The 13,004-nt window shown below is 33.9% G+C and overlaps 1 protein-coding gene across 2 annotated transcripts in view; it reads left to right on the forward strand.

Moving 5' to 3' along the window:
- The window catches only part of LOC128985370 (leucine-rich repeat-containing protein 24-like), a 231,400-nt gene that overhangs the window by 130,300 nt on the left and 88,096 nt on the right, over positions 1-13,004 (forward strand). For both annotated transcript variants that reach the window (XM_054404806.1, XM_054404805.1), the window contains one exon: positions 10,861-10,890. The gene's annotated coding sequence lies outside the window, so the exon portion shown is untranslated. The remainder of the gene's footprint in view (positions 1-10,860; positions 10,891-13,004) is intronic.

The raw sequence follows: 13,004 nt of genomic DNA on the forward strand, positions 1-13,004 counted from the left end.
GTATAATGAGTTGAAGAGTTACCAAGAAAGAATTAATTGTTACTCCAATACTGAATACTGCTACTCCAATCAAATCAAATTACGTTGAGAGCAGAATACATAGTAGATATTAAAATGATCACGGACGAATTGACCCAGTATGGTAATTATTACAGTAGTAGCTTTTTCTTTGATATTTGTTTTTCTTTACTCTTGGATTTGAGCCCGAGTCGTCGGGGGTTTAAAACTCTGCATACATTGTATCCTTGAATTGAAAAAATGTACAAAATTGCGTTGTTTAATTTTTGAAAAAATCATGAGGTTTTAAAACAAATTGTAATTATTCCTTTCAAAGATTTTTCTGGCGAGACAAAAATTTGTTTTGAAGCAAGATAAAAATAAATATTACACATTTCTATACAAAAATGTAGGCAATACTCCTAAACAAAAACACACTCTATATTCTTACCTGCGATCACTACTATTATTAACTTGTATTTAAAACTCAATTCATCTTGTATACAGATTAGAGCAATCTCGACATCACCGAATGTACATACAAAAACATCCGTAATTGATCCCTCGGTCTCGTGTCCACGACAATTTCACGCACGATTACCCTGTATCATTCATACGTGTTTAGTTTGCTATACAGATGTAATGAGTTGTCAAATGAGTTGTGGTTGAACGTCATTACTGCAGCATTACTGTATGAATAATCCACACCAGTGTTAACTACCAACTACCAGCATTACACTATCACGTGCTGCGATTAACCTGTATCATTCATACGTGTTTAGTTTGCTATACAGATGTTATGAGTTGTGGTTGAACGTCATTACTGTAGCATTACTGTATGAATATCCTACACCAGTGTTAACTACCAACTAACATCATTACACTACCACGTGCCGCGATTAACCTCTATCATTTATACGTGTTTAGTTTGCTATACAGATGTTATGAGTTGTCAAATGAGTTTGTGGTTGAACGTCATTACTGCAGCATTACTATATGAATATCCTACACCAGTGTTAACTACCACTACCATCATTACACTACCACGTGTCATCGATTCAAAACAGGTTTCTTCTTCGAGTTACCACTTGTTCTGGTGGACCAAACCATAAGGTGCCCAATAGATCAGTTTCCCCACTAGTGGGCAAGGTTCTTGTATTACGGAATGTCGGTTTTAGGGGTTTAAGCAGTTTTGAAGGACATAACCGCTTTTGCGTAAATCAGATGAAAAACATTTAGACCTACGGAGTACATATTATTGATAGGTATGTTAGTCAATTTGCAAGAAAATCTGTTCTCACTAATGATCCAATATCGGTAATCCAACAATATTATTAATCTTTAATCTAAATCGTTATTCTATTTCAACAATCCCTGCTCACATTTTTTCCTTCATTATCCAAAATATGTTGACTGTCCGTTCTTTTGCTAAATTTATAATGTAATTTTGGAAATTGTAAACTATTTCTTATTACCGAAAAACTAGTGCATAACAACAATTGTTTCTGATGTTTATTTCTACTCTCACAGTCTTACATTTTTCAACTCTGCTCCTAAATGAATGACAGTGTAGTTAATAAGTAATGAGAACAAAAATAGTTTACACGAGCTTTGAAGCACGATAAGTTGAGAAGGAAACCTTTAGCGCTTGTAACTGATTTCTTTTTTATTATTTCGCTATATAAAATAACTGAATACATAACGTAAATTGCTGATTAGCATATCCTTTTATCAATTTTAGGATTACGATTTCTTAAGTATTAGGCATTTTTATTTACCTAGAGTTTTTATTAAAAAGTGCGAGTTAGAAATCCTTTGATGCCGTTCAGAGTCGGTGATCACATTATCATCAGCTAATCTCACAGCTGCAGACGCTAAGTCCCGCTTACCCCTACTGTCAGACGGCTTAGATCCCAGGACTCAATTAGAATCCAATTTGAATGCCTAATACCACAAAACCAAGTGAAGTGATCACATTATTGGCTGATAATCTGCAGCTTACAACGGCTGTCTGGCACAGTCTAAGCACTCAAGTAGTTTGAGAACAAGTTGTTAGAGGTCGCATAAGTTTTGTATCATTAAATAATTTTAGGAAAGGAATTTGCCAAAAACCTGTTGAAAAAGTGTTGCTGCTAACCCTATTTGATTATTGATGGCTTAGACTATATTAATTTCAGAAAGTAAACTATTTGACGATTCCACTCATCAAGCCATCAACTTATTTGGTTTTAGATAAATGTTAAGGTTTCACAATTATTGAGGACATTGTTCATCATGATTAGTAAAAACCAAGTTTTTACGACGTTTCAGGATCGTGAATATGATCTGGTCCTTAGTATTTGACTTTATTTGTGTCAGGTTTAAGTACTTTCTCATCCGATGGTGGTATCTCAGAGTCGAGGTCCAGGAAAAAAACTTGGTTCTTACCAGTCGTGATGAAAAATGTCAGCAATAATCCGACAAATAACATAACTTACCATCTTCAAACACAAACTGTAAACAAAGAATCGGCAAAAAAATCCAACTGCAGCGTTGATTCTATCACTACATGTTCGGGTTCGCCTCCCTGGAGGGTCCACTCTTGGGCTCTTGCCCAGAAATAGATACGTAATTTACAGTCATGTTTGACTTTCCTCTTTCTGTTACCTTCAATCTGGCTTTTGACTTCAAAGAGAAAAACATCCAGTGTTCCTTCTAGTGTGTAAGATCCGAAGTTTTGTTAGTTTTAGTGCTAAGAACATAAAGTCTTGTTTATGTTCTTTACTAAACCGCCCAGGAAAGTAGAGCACATGGAATTTATAGTGGGAATAGAAACCTCTTATTTAAACAACATAGTAGTACGGTACATCTTACACTGTAATTATTCTTGTACTGTATATACTCTAAAAATAGTGGAAAAATTTAAACGTGATAAAGTTAATAAGTAGGCCTACATTTATTAATTCAGGTACTTTGAATCAATTGTTTACATTTAATAATTGGACTTTCTTTAAACTATACTTACATTCATACAATGCTGATTTGTATCTGAAACCAAGCTGTATCTCCAATAGTAAAATATTTTTGATTGAGTTTATTTGTTAATGCTCTTATTAGCACTTGTAAATTAAGAGGATTTTTTCTTTTGGTCAGTTTAGAAGAGGTGACATAAGAGCATGCATAAGAGTTCTAAAGGCACATTTGCTAACTCCACTAAATATTATTGACTAAAATTTAATACTTGCAATCATTATATCTGTCAAATGTGTTGTAAATAATTTCTCAATACATTTCATTCCCGAAGCATAATTGTTTCTCCCACTTTTATTAAAGAATGTCCTTAGGTGTTTGCTGTTTACAATTATCCAACTACCTTATGCAATGTCTATTATGTATTATGCTTATGTCTATTAAAGCACGTATCTTATCTACTATTTCACACCATCAGCAGCAAAAACACAATGTGTACCCACATAAAATATTGCTAAGAACGACGGCATTGTTGAATGAGGCAGAGCACATTGATGTAAGGGTTGTTTGCTTGAAATAATTGCGCCTCGTCTTTTAAGCCGCCCCACCAATCAGCTGAGTGGAGCCAGCTACTTAGTACATATTGCAGCAGATGTATATAGACCACAAGGAGGCAGCTATTGTCGTGCATGTTGAGGGTCCTAGGTTTGTTTATTGTAAGGGTAGCCGTATGCGGTTGCTTATCATCTACATACTTCACGCAAGTTTATATCTCCGTGTACATTCGCACGCTAGGGTACAGAAACCAAGTTCTGGTTTGGAAATGTTGTTAGATTGGCTTTTAATATACTTCGTGTACTTTGGGTACTTTCCTGTTAAAGGGAACATTCATTATTATCGATGATTTTTTTCGATATATCGATATTTTTGTTTTCCGATTCATTACAAATTGACAATTGATCTTGTTTATGCTAAAATAGTCTATATGGATTAAGAAATGAAACTGTTCTAAGCTAACCTAACATAACCAACCATTCTTGCTGTACCATTTAAAAATTCCGTTTGATAACAGAAAAGGCAAGTGAAACACGGAATTTTTAAATGTTACAGCAAATTTTGTTAGTTATGTTAGGTTATTTTTTTAACAGTTTCATTTCATTATTGTTTGTTGATCTGAACAATATTAATCGTAGTTGTCAGCTGATATGTTTCAATTTGTTAATATCGATATATCGAGAAAAAATTATCGATAATAATGAATACTTTAACAGGAAAGTACCGTACTTTTTTGCTTGGAAACTCGTATAATCAATATGAAACATGTTTGCCTGTTCACATCAAGACATTACTTTGGGCTATGCTAGCTTAAAATAAGCGTCATACACTAAAGCCCACAGGAATAACATACATTATAGATGTTCTTAAGTATAGTGTAAGACTATTTAAAAATTGTTTCAGAAATCGGAGCTAGTAACCAAAAAAAATGTTACTTATTTTTGGTACTTTATTTGACTTTTTGTCCAAAGTAACTTTCATCATCATGTTTAGTAACTTTTAGGAAGCATTTAATTAGTTCGTTTCTGGATAGGGAATCTAGCAGCGTAATTTAGTGGAACCCTAATTTACAAGTCAAAGATATTGACATGGCGGACAGGCAATATAACGTCTCTTCATCGTCATTTTGGGTGACTAAAATGGTAAAGAATAGTTATTAGGCTTGGTAAAAAATAACATTTTTCATATAGCCACCAAAGATAATTCAAGTTGTAAAAAACCTTAAGCACCATGTATTTACGTTATCTTATGTAAACTTAAAAAAGAGTGTGTATATTATGTTTATGTATCCCACTGTATCAATCACACCTGGAAGGAAAAAAAACCTACCTAAAATTTAATAAATATACTTTAATTTTTTACCCATTTTCAATATAGTAATTAAATGCTTCGTGTGTTTTATAATTAATTTTGATACAAATAAATAAAGCTTGATTTCATCTTAAATTATTAGTTTTTTTTACTAAGAAAATTATTTTTAATGCTATTTTTTTTTATAAATAACATTTCAAATAATTGCCAATACATGATTGCAATTTACTACTAAAACATAAAATAATCCCATCAGTGATATTGCAAGTTAATGGTACAGCGTGCAAAGTGTAGCGTGGTGTTGAGGTCAAAGTTTTATATTTAAGTGAGGTAGAGTTAATGTAAAAGCGTTCAACCGGCAAATCCAGAGAGCCTGAACGTGGGTTTGGTCTACCGTGAAATATTTAATTCAAAAGTTTGCTCAATATATATGATTTCATTACACATTTCCGATGATAATAATATTTACTACATTACTTTATATGTACGATCGATTTAGTTTGAATATAAATATATCTAGTTATATGTAAACGCTGGTCAAACGCTGGTAGACGCTGGTCGTGTTTATACACAAAAAAAACCCTAAATCGTGATTGCAGCTGGTCCAGAGGTTAATGTGTGAGACTTCGGTTGTGGAGGCTGAATTAAAATCCAGCCAATCACAAACATTTCAATTTTTGCGATACTGCCTCGACTTAGTGGTTCAGTACTAACCACCCAATGCCCTATATCCCACCTTTAAGTGGCACGGGACTAAATAAGTTTTTCAGAGAAGAAACTTTCTCTGTTATAGTACCTAAAGTGTGAAAGATTTTGATGGATTTTAAGTAAATTGACTTTAATTTTGGGGTGTGAAATATAACATCCGCGACATAAGTATTCTGGTTGGTAGGTTAATATAGCTGGGTAGCAGAGGGTGGTTAAATAAAACTCTTCGAATAACAAGGCTGCTAGCTCAATCCCGACATAAGTATTTTGATGGTTCGAAATCGGACAAAGCTGAAATTGATTTCTAAACTTAAATAAAAAAATAAATGGTTTTGGCTAAGTACACAGCTGATCTTGCACACATGATATTACTCAATTCTACAATGATCTTGGCTCTGGTAACAATACGCACCTTACCGTTCGTAATATTATATTTCGTACCTAGAGCCAAAAATAAGGTAGATAGCTTCTTAAGAGCTGTGAAAAAAAATGTCTTCAGCAATGTATATGGATACAGTTTATGCAATGTACATTAATGTTTAAGTGTATAAGCGAACAGTTGATTTTCGGCCATAGGGCCGCAAAAACCTGCTCGGTCCCCAAACTTACGATGACAGCTGGCATGGACGGCAATAGGTAGTTTTCAGCCTTTGTAAAACAGCTAAAAACATCGTAGTGTGGTAAAAATAATTGTTGGGTTTTGTCTACATATGTGTGTTTATCTATATAACACCGGAATACATCAAGTAAACTACACCACTTTCACTAATGCACGTATATATAATGTCGTGTTAAACACCCCAATCCCTAGAGGAACGCGAGGCAGCTCTAAGCTTTGGTGGTTGATAAAGAGGGTCAGATGTAAGATAACAGTGGAGCTGTCTCCACCAACCCCCGTACACTACCTACCCTCCCCTGCATTTGCTCCTTTAACCTTGTCATCTGCTTCGTTAGCGCCGCCCTTATTAATGTAGGGAGCTTTAATAAGCGCCGTCATCAAGTTTTGTGTCAATAAATTAGTGATATTTACTCATACAATAAGTTCTTAGATACTTATTATGAGACTTGTTTTATATTAGTTTTATAACCCAATATTATACATTTAATTATCAATAGGGAATTTTGGTTATTCAAGCTGGGACTTTAGTTTTCTCAATAAAGAAAGAAAAAAATTAAAAAAGCAATAATGACATATTTTTTTCCATAATGCTCCTAATGCAAAATAATATTGCGTTATTAGCATACATTTTAGTGGCATTTTCAACTGTGTGGTCAAATCGTTTTTAGTTAACGATTGTGCAAAATATTGTACTCGATGGAAAAACCCTGCCAAATACAGCAGTGGTGGTTCATACTGTACTGTTGCCATAACGATACTGATACAACAGACAATGATAGTTTGAATAGTGTAGCCTATTCGATAAAACTTCAGCGAGGGGGTATGAACTGTTGCCATCATGACAACAACAAATATTGGTTATGTTAGTGATTGTGTGAGCATACCTCATAGAAAGCCAATGTTAAACAGATCGGTGACGGTAACTGAGGTATTATTGCTACATGATCACTGATAGAACAAACACGTTGGTTGTGTCAATGATATATACCATTTCTGTACACTGTGCTCAGTTAAGTCAGTAGCAGGAGCTGTGATGTTAGTTGTTTTACTGTCGCCACATGTTCACATAACAACAAACATTCGTTGTGTCAATGGTTGTTTGCCAATACTGTACTGGATAGAGTCACTTGCAAATAGAGCAGAGATGTCAGTTGTTTTACTGTCGCCACATGGTCACATAACAACAAACATTCGTTGTGTTCCTATACTGTACTTGATAGAGTCACTTGCAAATAGATCAGTGATGACAGTTGTTTTACTGTCGCCACATGGTCACATAACAACAAACATTCGTTGTGTCAATGGTTGTTTACCTATACTAAACTTGGTAGAGTCACTTGCAAATAGAGCAATGGTGTCAGTTGTTTTACTGTCGCCACATGTTCACTTACAACAAACATTCGTTGTGTCAATGGTTGATTGCCTATACTGTACTTGATAGAGTCACTTGCAAATAGAGCAGTGATGTCAGTTGTTTTACTGTCGCCACATGGTCACATAACAACAAACATTCGTTGTGTCAATGGTTGTTTACCTATACTAAACTTGGTAGAGTCACTTGCAAATAGAGCAATGGTGTCAGTTGTTTTACTGTCGCCACATGTTCACTTACAACAAACATTCGTTGTGTCAATGGTTGATTGCCTATACTGTACTTGATAGAGTCACTTGCAAATAGATCAGTGATGACAGTTGTTTTACTGTCGCCACATGGTCACATAACAACAAACATTCGTTGTGTCAATGGTTGTTTACCTATACTAAACTTGGTAGAGTCACTTGCAAATAGAGCAATGGTGTCAGTTGTTTTACTGTCGCCACATGTTCACTTACAACAAACATTCGTTGTGTCAATGGTTGATTGCCTATACTGTACTTGATAGAGTCACTTGCAAATAGAGCAGTGATGTCAGTTGTTTTACTGTCGCCACATGGTCACATAACAACAAACATTCGTTGTGTCAATGGTTGTTTACCTATACTAAACTTGGTAGAGTCACTTGCAAATAGAGCAATGGTGTCAGTTGTTTTACTGTCGCCACATGTTCACTTACAACAAACATTCGTTGTGTCAATGGTTGATTGCCTATACTGTACTTGATAGAGTCACTTGCAAATAGATCAGTGATGACAGTTGTTTTACTGTCGCCACATGGTCACATAACAACAAACATTCGTTGTGTCAATGGTTGTTTACCTATACTAAACTTGGTAGAGTCACTTGCAAATAGAGCAATGGTGTCAGTTGTTTTACTGTCGCCACATGTTCACTTACAACAAACATTCGTTGTGTCAATGGTTGATTGCCTATACTGTACTTGATAGAGTCACTTGCAAATAGAGCAGTGATGTCAGTTGTTTTACTGTCGCCACATGGTCACATAACAACAAACATTCGTTGTGTCAATGGTTGTTTGCCAATACTGTACTGGATAGAGTCACTTGCAAATAGAGCAGAGATGTCAGTTGTTTTACTGTCGCCACATGTTCACATAACAACAAACATTCGTTGTTTCAATGGTTGTTTGCCAATACTGTACTTGATAGAGTCACTTGCAAATAGAGCAGTGATGTCAGTTGTTTTACTGTCGCAACATGTTCACATAACAACAAACATTCGTTGTGACAATGGTTGTTTGCCTATACTGTAGTACTTGATAGAGTCACTTGCAAATAGAGCAGAGATGTCAGTTGTTTTACTGTCGCCACATGTTCACTTACAACAAACATTCGTTGTGTCAATGGTTGATTGCCTATACTGTACTTGATAGAGTCACTTGCAAATAGAGCAGTGATGTCAGTTGTTTTACTGTCGCCACATGGTCACATAACAACAAACAAACGTTGTGTCAATGGTTGTTTGCCTATACTGTACTTGATAGAGTCACTTGCAAATATAGCAGTGATGTCAGTTGTTTTACTGTCGCCACATGGTCACATAACAACAAACATTTGTTGTGACAATGGTTGTTTGCCTATACTGTAGTACTTGATAGAGTCACTAGCAAATAGACCCTTGATGGAAGTGCATGTCCATTAAGTGTGAAACGTTCAATAGCAACCGCATTTTAGCTTACCATGTAACATTGATTTATGCAACTTCAGTTCAATGTTGCACTACACAATTATTTTACTGGAATGATTTGCTCATTAAACATGTCCGTACTGGGTTTTATGTGACTGTTCATTTTGTAAAAGACAATAAAGAAAAAAGTTAAACAAACTTGACATTTACTATTTATTCCTTTGCCAGCTGATTTTCGTATATCCACGACTTATCTTGTTTGGATAGTATTATAAAATTTTCCTAACGACAATTAATTGGCATTTGGGTTTGTAAACATCACACCCTGGAAACGACGCTTGGATTTGGAGGTGAGCACTATAAAAATTTGGCTACCGGGACAATTAATTGTTTGCCAGCCTAGTTTTAAGCTTCTAACTATACAAAAGGGAATTTTCCGACCCCCCACATGTAGGATACAAAAAGATCAGATTGGTTAGGACAGCTTTCCCTTAAAAGCGTGTATGGTTTTTAATGTTCTTCTTCTTTCTCGTGATGTTTCAGTTTAGTGAGCTACCCTACTGGACGCACAATTTTTATTTCAGGATTAGTATTGTCAACAGTGTCATTTGGAGGCTTCTGATTGACTATAATTAAGGTTTACTAATCGAAAAAATAGTTCTGTTCATAAAATACAATTATAAATGCCTCAAATTCATTTTTTAAATGTTTTAATTATAAAATTAAACCGTCATAACTTAACCAAACTAACCAAACTTGCTGATAATAAAAAAACCGAATGAACGTTTACTTCTTAATCAAAAAATAGTTCTGTTCATAAAATAAAATTATAAATGCCTCAAATTCAATTTACATTTTTTTAAATTATAAAATTAAACTGTCATAACCTAACCAAACCAACCAAACTTGATGACAATGAAAAAATTGGAGACAAAAAGTTAGTGCTATCGACGGAATTCGAAACCGATACCTTCAGATTATTAGTCAGACAAGCTATCCACTAGACCACCGAGGCCGATATTGCACTAATGTATCGTTTAGTTAATGATGTTCCCACAGCCAATCAGAAGCCTCCGAGTGACACTGTTGACAAAACTAATCCTGAAATAAAAATCCAGCCTACTGCACAGAGGCTAGTTATAAGACTATGTTCTCTTCAAAATGTCACTGATATATACACTAACAAAAATATGCATCTTTACATATTAACATAACCAACCGTACATGTACTGTACCAGTCGGATGCAAGACTTGACACAGTGAGTTATTTTATAGACTTCCACATCATTGCTGTCCTCCAGGACAGACTTGGATACATTAGGACCAGAATAAATGGCTACATTATACATCGCCGCATCTTCTGAGCAACGTATTGTTGTTGGTCACCGTCTGTGTCTCTTGAGTCATTATTTATTCTGATGTCAGGTCTATAGATTCGCTGAAATCTTCTATCCTTGTTAAGGTTGTTTGATACAAAACTCCGCCCATGAAAATTAACATTATTCCTAAGCTTAGAGATGGATTTTGAATTAATTTACATGTAAAACTCTTCATTTGAACAAATTTCATCTTAAAAAGATTACATAGGTAAAATGTTTCATTGAAGGCGGTTCTCGTATATACAGGTGTTGAAGGATTGGAATATTGAATTGGTATACCATTTACTTAATTTCTAAACTAAATTGTTTTGTTACAGGACATAAACTGATTCCTCGCAAATGATCATGTAAGTATCACAGTATATTTAATCATAATACGTGTTTATTAGTATAATTCAAAACATCCTACCTTTTCATTTGGGCTATCTAAAGTTTTAATGAACTAAATATAAGGTTACCTAGAATTAATTATAAAACTCACATTAGTTTCTTCTTGTTCGACATATTTAGAGTCCGCACCTTAACAATATAAGTAATCATAAAAATAGCATGTCAAAAGGTGAGGTTTTTTTCAAACAGATTGGGAAATTTATACAAATTATTCCAGAAAACCCCAGTATTTCATATTCAGTGCTACAAAATATAATTATATAGAGATACATCTATACAAATACCTCAATTAATACAATTTTGCGCCATGTAATAGAACATAATATGATGAAGAGTAACAGTATATTTCTGAAACAATAAACTGTAGTTAAAGTGAGGGAGTTTTTTTATGCTTTGATTGACACTTGGATGTGTAGAAGTGCAATTTATAAAACTGTCAACATAGTATTTTGATGTTGACAGTTTGAAATTACTTTTGTTTGGTTATTTTTAAGTTTATAAATTTATATATGTTTCGTATCTTGTGTTAATGTTATAAGGCAACGCACTTAGATATCATTAATCGATATCGACTCAATAGTCAAAAAAATTTGTAAAATGTGTATGCTTTGTTTATGATTCTTAAATCCTATCAACCTCAAACCCTTCATTAAGTTTAAGGAAAACTAGTCAAATCAATTATAATATTTTCCGATAATATCAATAACAACAGGCCTTAACTACTTTAAATTTGTGAGTGTTATTTCAACGAATTATTTAAAAATTCGTTTACATTTAACTATTGTTAATGCATTTAATAGTAGTTTGTGGTTGTTCAGTAAATATTTACCTAAAATCCATATCTCATACCGCCTTGTTCTTCACGGTAACACTCTCCTGATTAAATTCCCTTAGTAAATTACCTCCAGTAATATACGTTGCCACAAACACAATCGAACTAAGTAATACACATACACACATAAAAGCAGTCTTCTATAATTACAACAGATTATATTGTTGTGTTAACTATCCTACCTATTAGTATTACCTAAAAAAAGTAAATGAAAAGACCCAAGCACAGATACCGAGTTGCCTCTAATAGTCAAAAATATAATAATAATCCATTTAGAGAAATTACCAATTTAATTGCCTGTCATATTTATTTATGAAACATAAGCTGGCACTCAATGTAACAATATTGTAAAACATTTTTAGTATGTATTGAAACAATGGGTTATTACAGAAAAACCCGTAGCGCACATTTCCTGTAAAGTATTTTCCAGTAACAAATGACCACTTTGATATATTTATGAGGGTGCTGCTGACGTATGTAAAAGGGATGATCAGTAACCCAATTTACAAGTCAAAGACGTCAACATGGCGGACATTGACGGCCAGCGAGGTACGTCAATAACGGCAATTGACGGCTGTACTGTACGACCCCCTCCACTTCTGACACAGCACATCCATCCTGTGTTGAACGCATTTTTACTTGTGACTTTTGACGAGCTCTCAATGTTTTTTTTGGAAATTATAAGGATAAAAGTACTTATTTTGTGTAGGTAATTACAACGTGTATTTTAATATTTTTTTGATTTGAAAGTTAATTAAAGTTTTATTATAAACAGACAGTAGATATTTTATTGCATCTATATCAGTAGGTCCCTTATTGGCTTTATAGTGGAGTTAAATGACTATTCTATAAATTGACAGTAGTAAAAATGTTGTTAGTTTTTTTTTATTTACAACAAAATGTAGATTGTTTCGCAATTTAACGTGTAAAGGGAAGTATAGTCTTTCATGTGTTTTGTATTTTATGAAATAAACAATCTTTCAAAGTAGTAGTTTACCTATGTTCAGTTATTAATTTAAAACTGCGTACTAGATCTCATAAAGATTCGTTTCGTAAAAATGCAAAGTATTGAAAGAAATCACAAATAAAGAAGTTGAAAGAACAAAACATCAGTCTGGTTTTTAATACGTAATATTTATGAATCGTTATTGTTATTTTCACATAAACAGAAAAGTTAAACTTTCAAATACATTAAATTATTCGATTAAGTAGAAAGCTGTGAACTAATTTATAGCTTGC

This window comes from Macrosteles quadrilineatus, unplaced genomic scaffold (assembly GCF_028750875.1).
Source record: "Macrosteles quadrilineatus isolate MER2022 unplaced genomic scaffold, UCM_ALF_1.0 Scaffold_2__2_contigs__length_208266976, whole genome shotgun sequence".
Lineage (NCBI taxonomy): Eukaryota > Metazoa > Arthropoda > Insecta > Hemiptera > Cicadellidae > Macrosteles > Macrosteles quadrilineatus.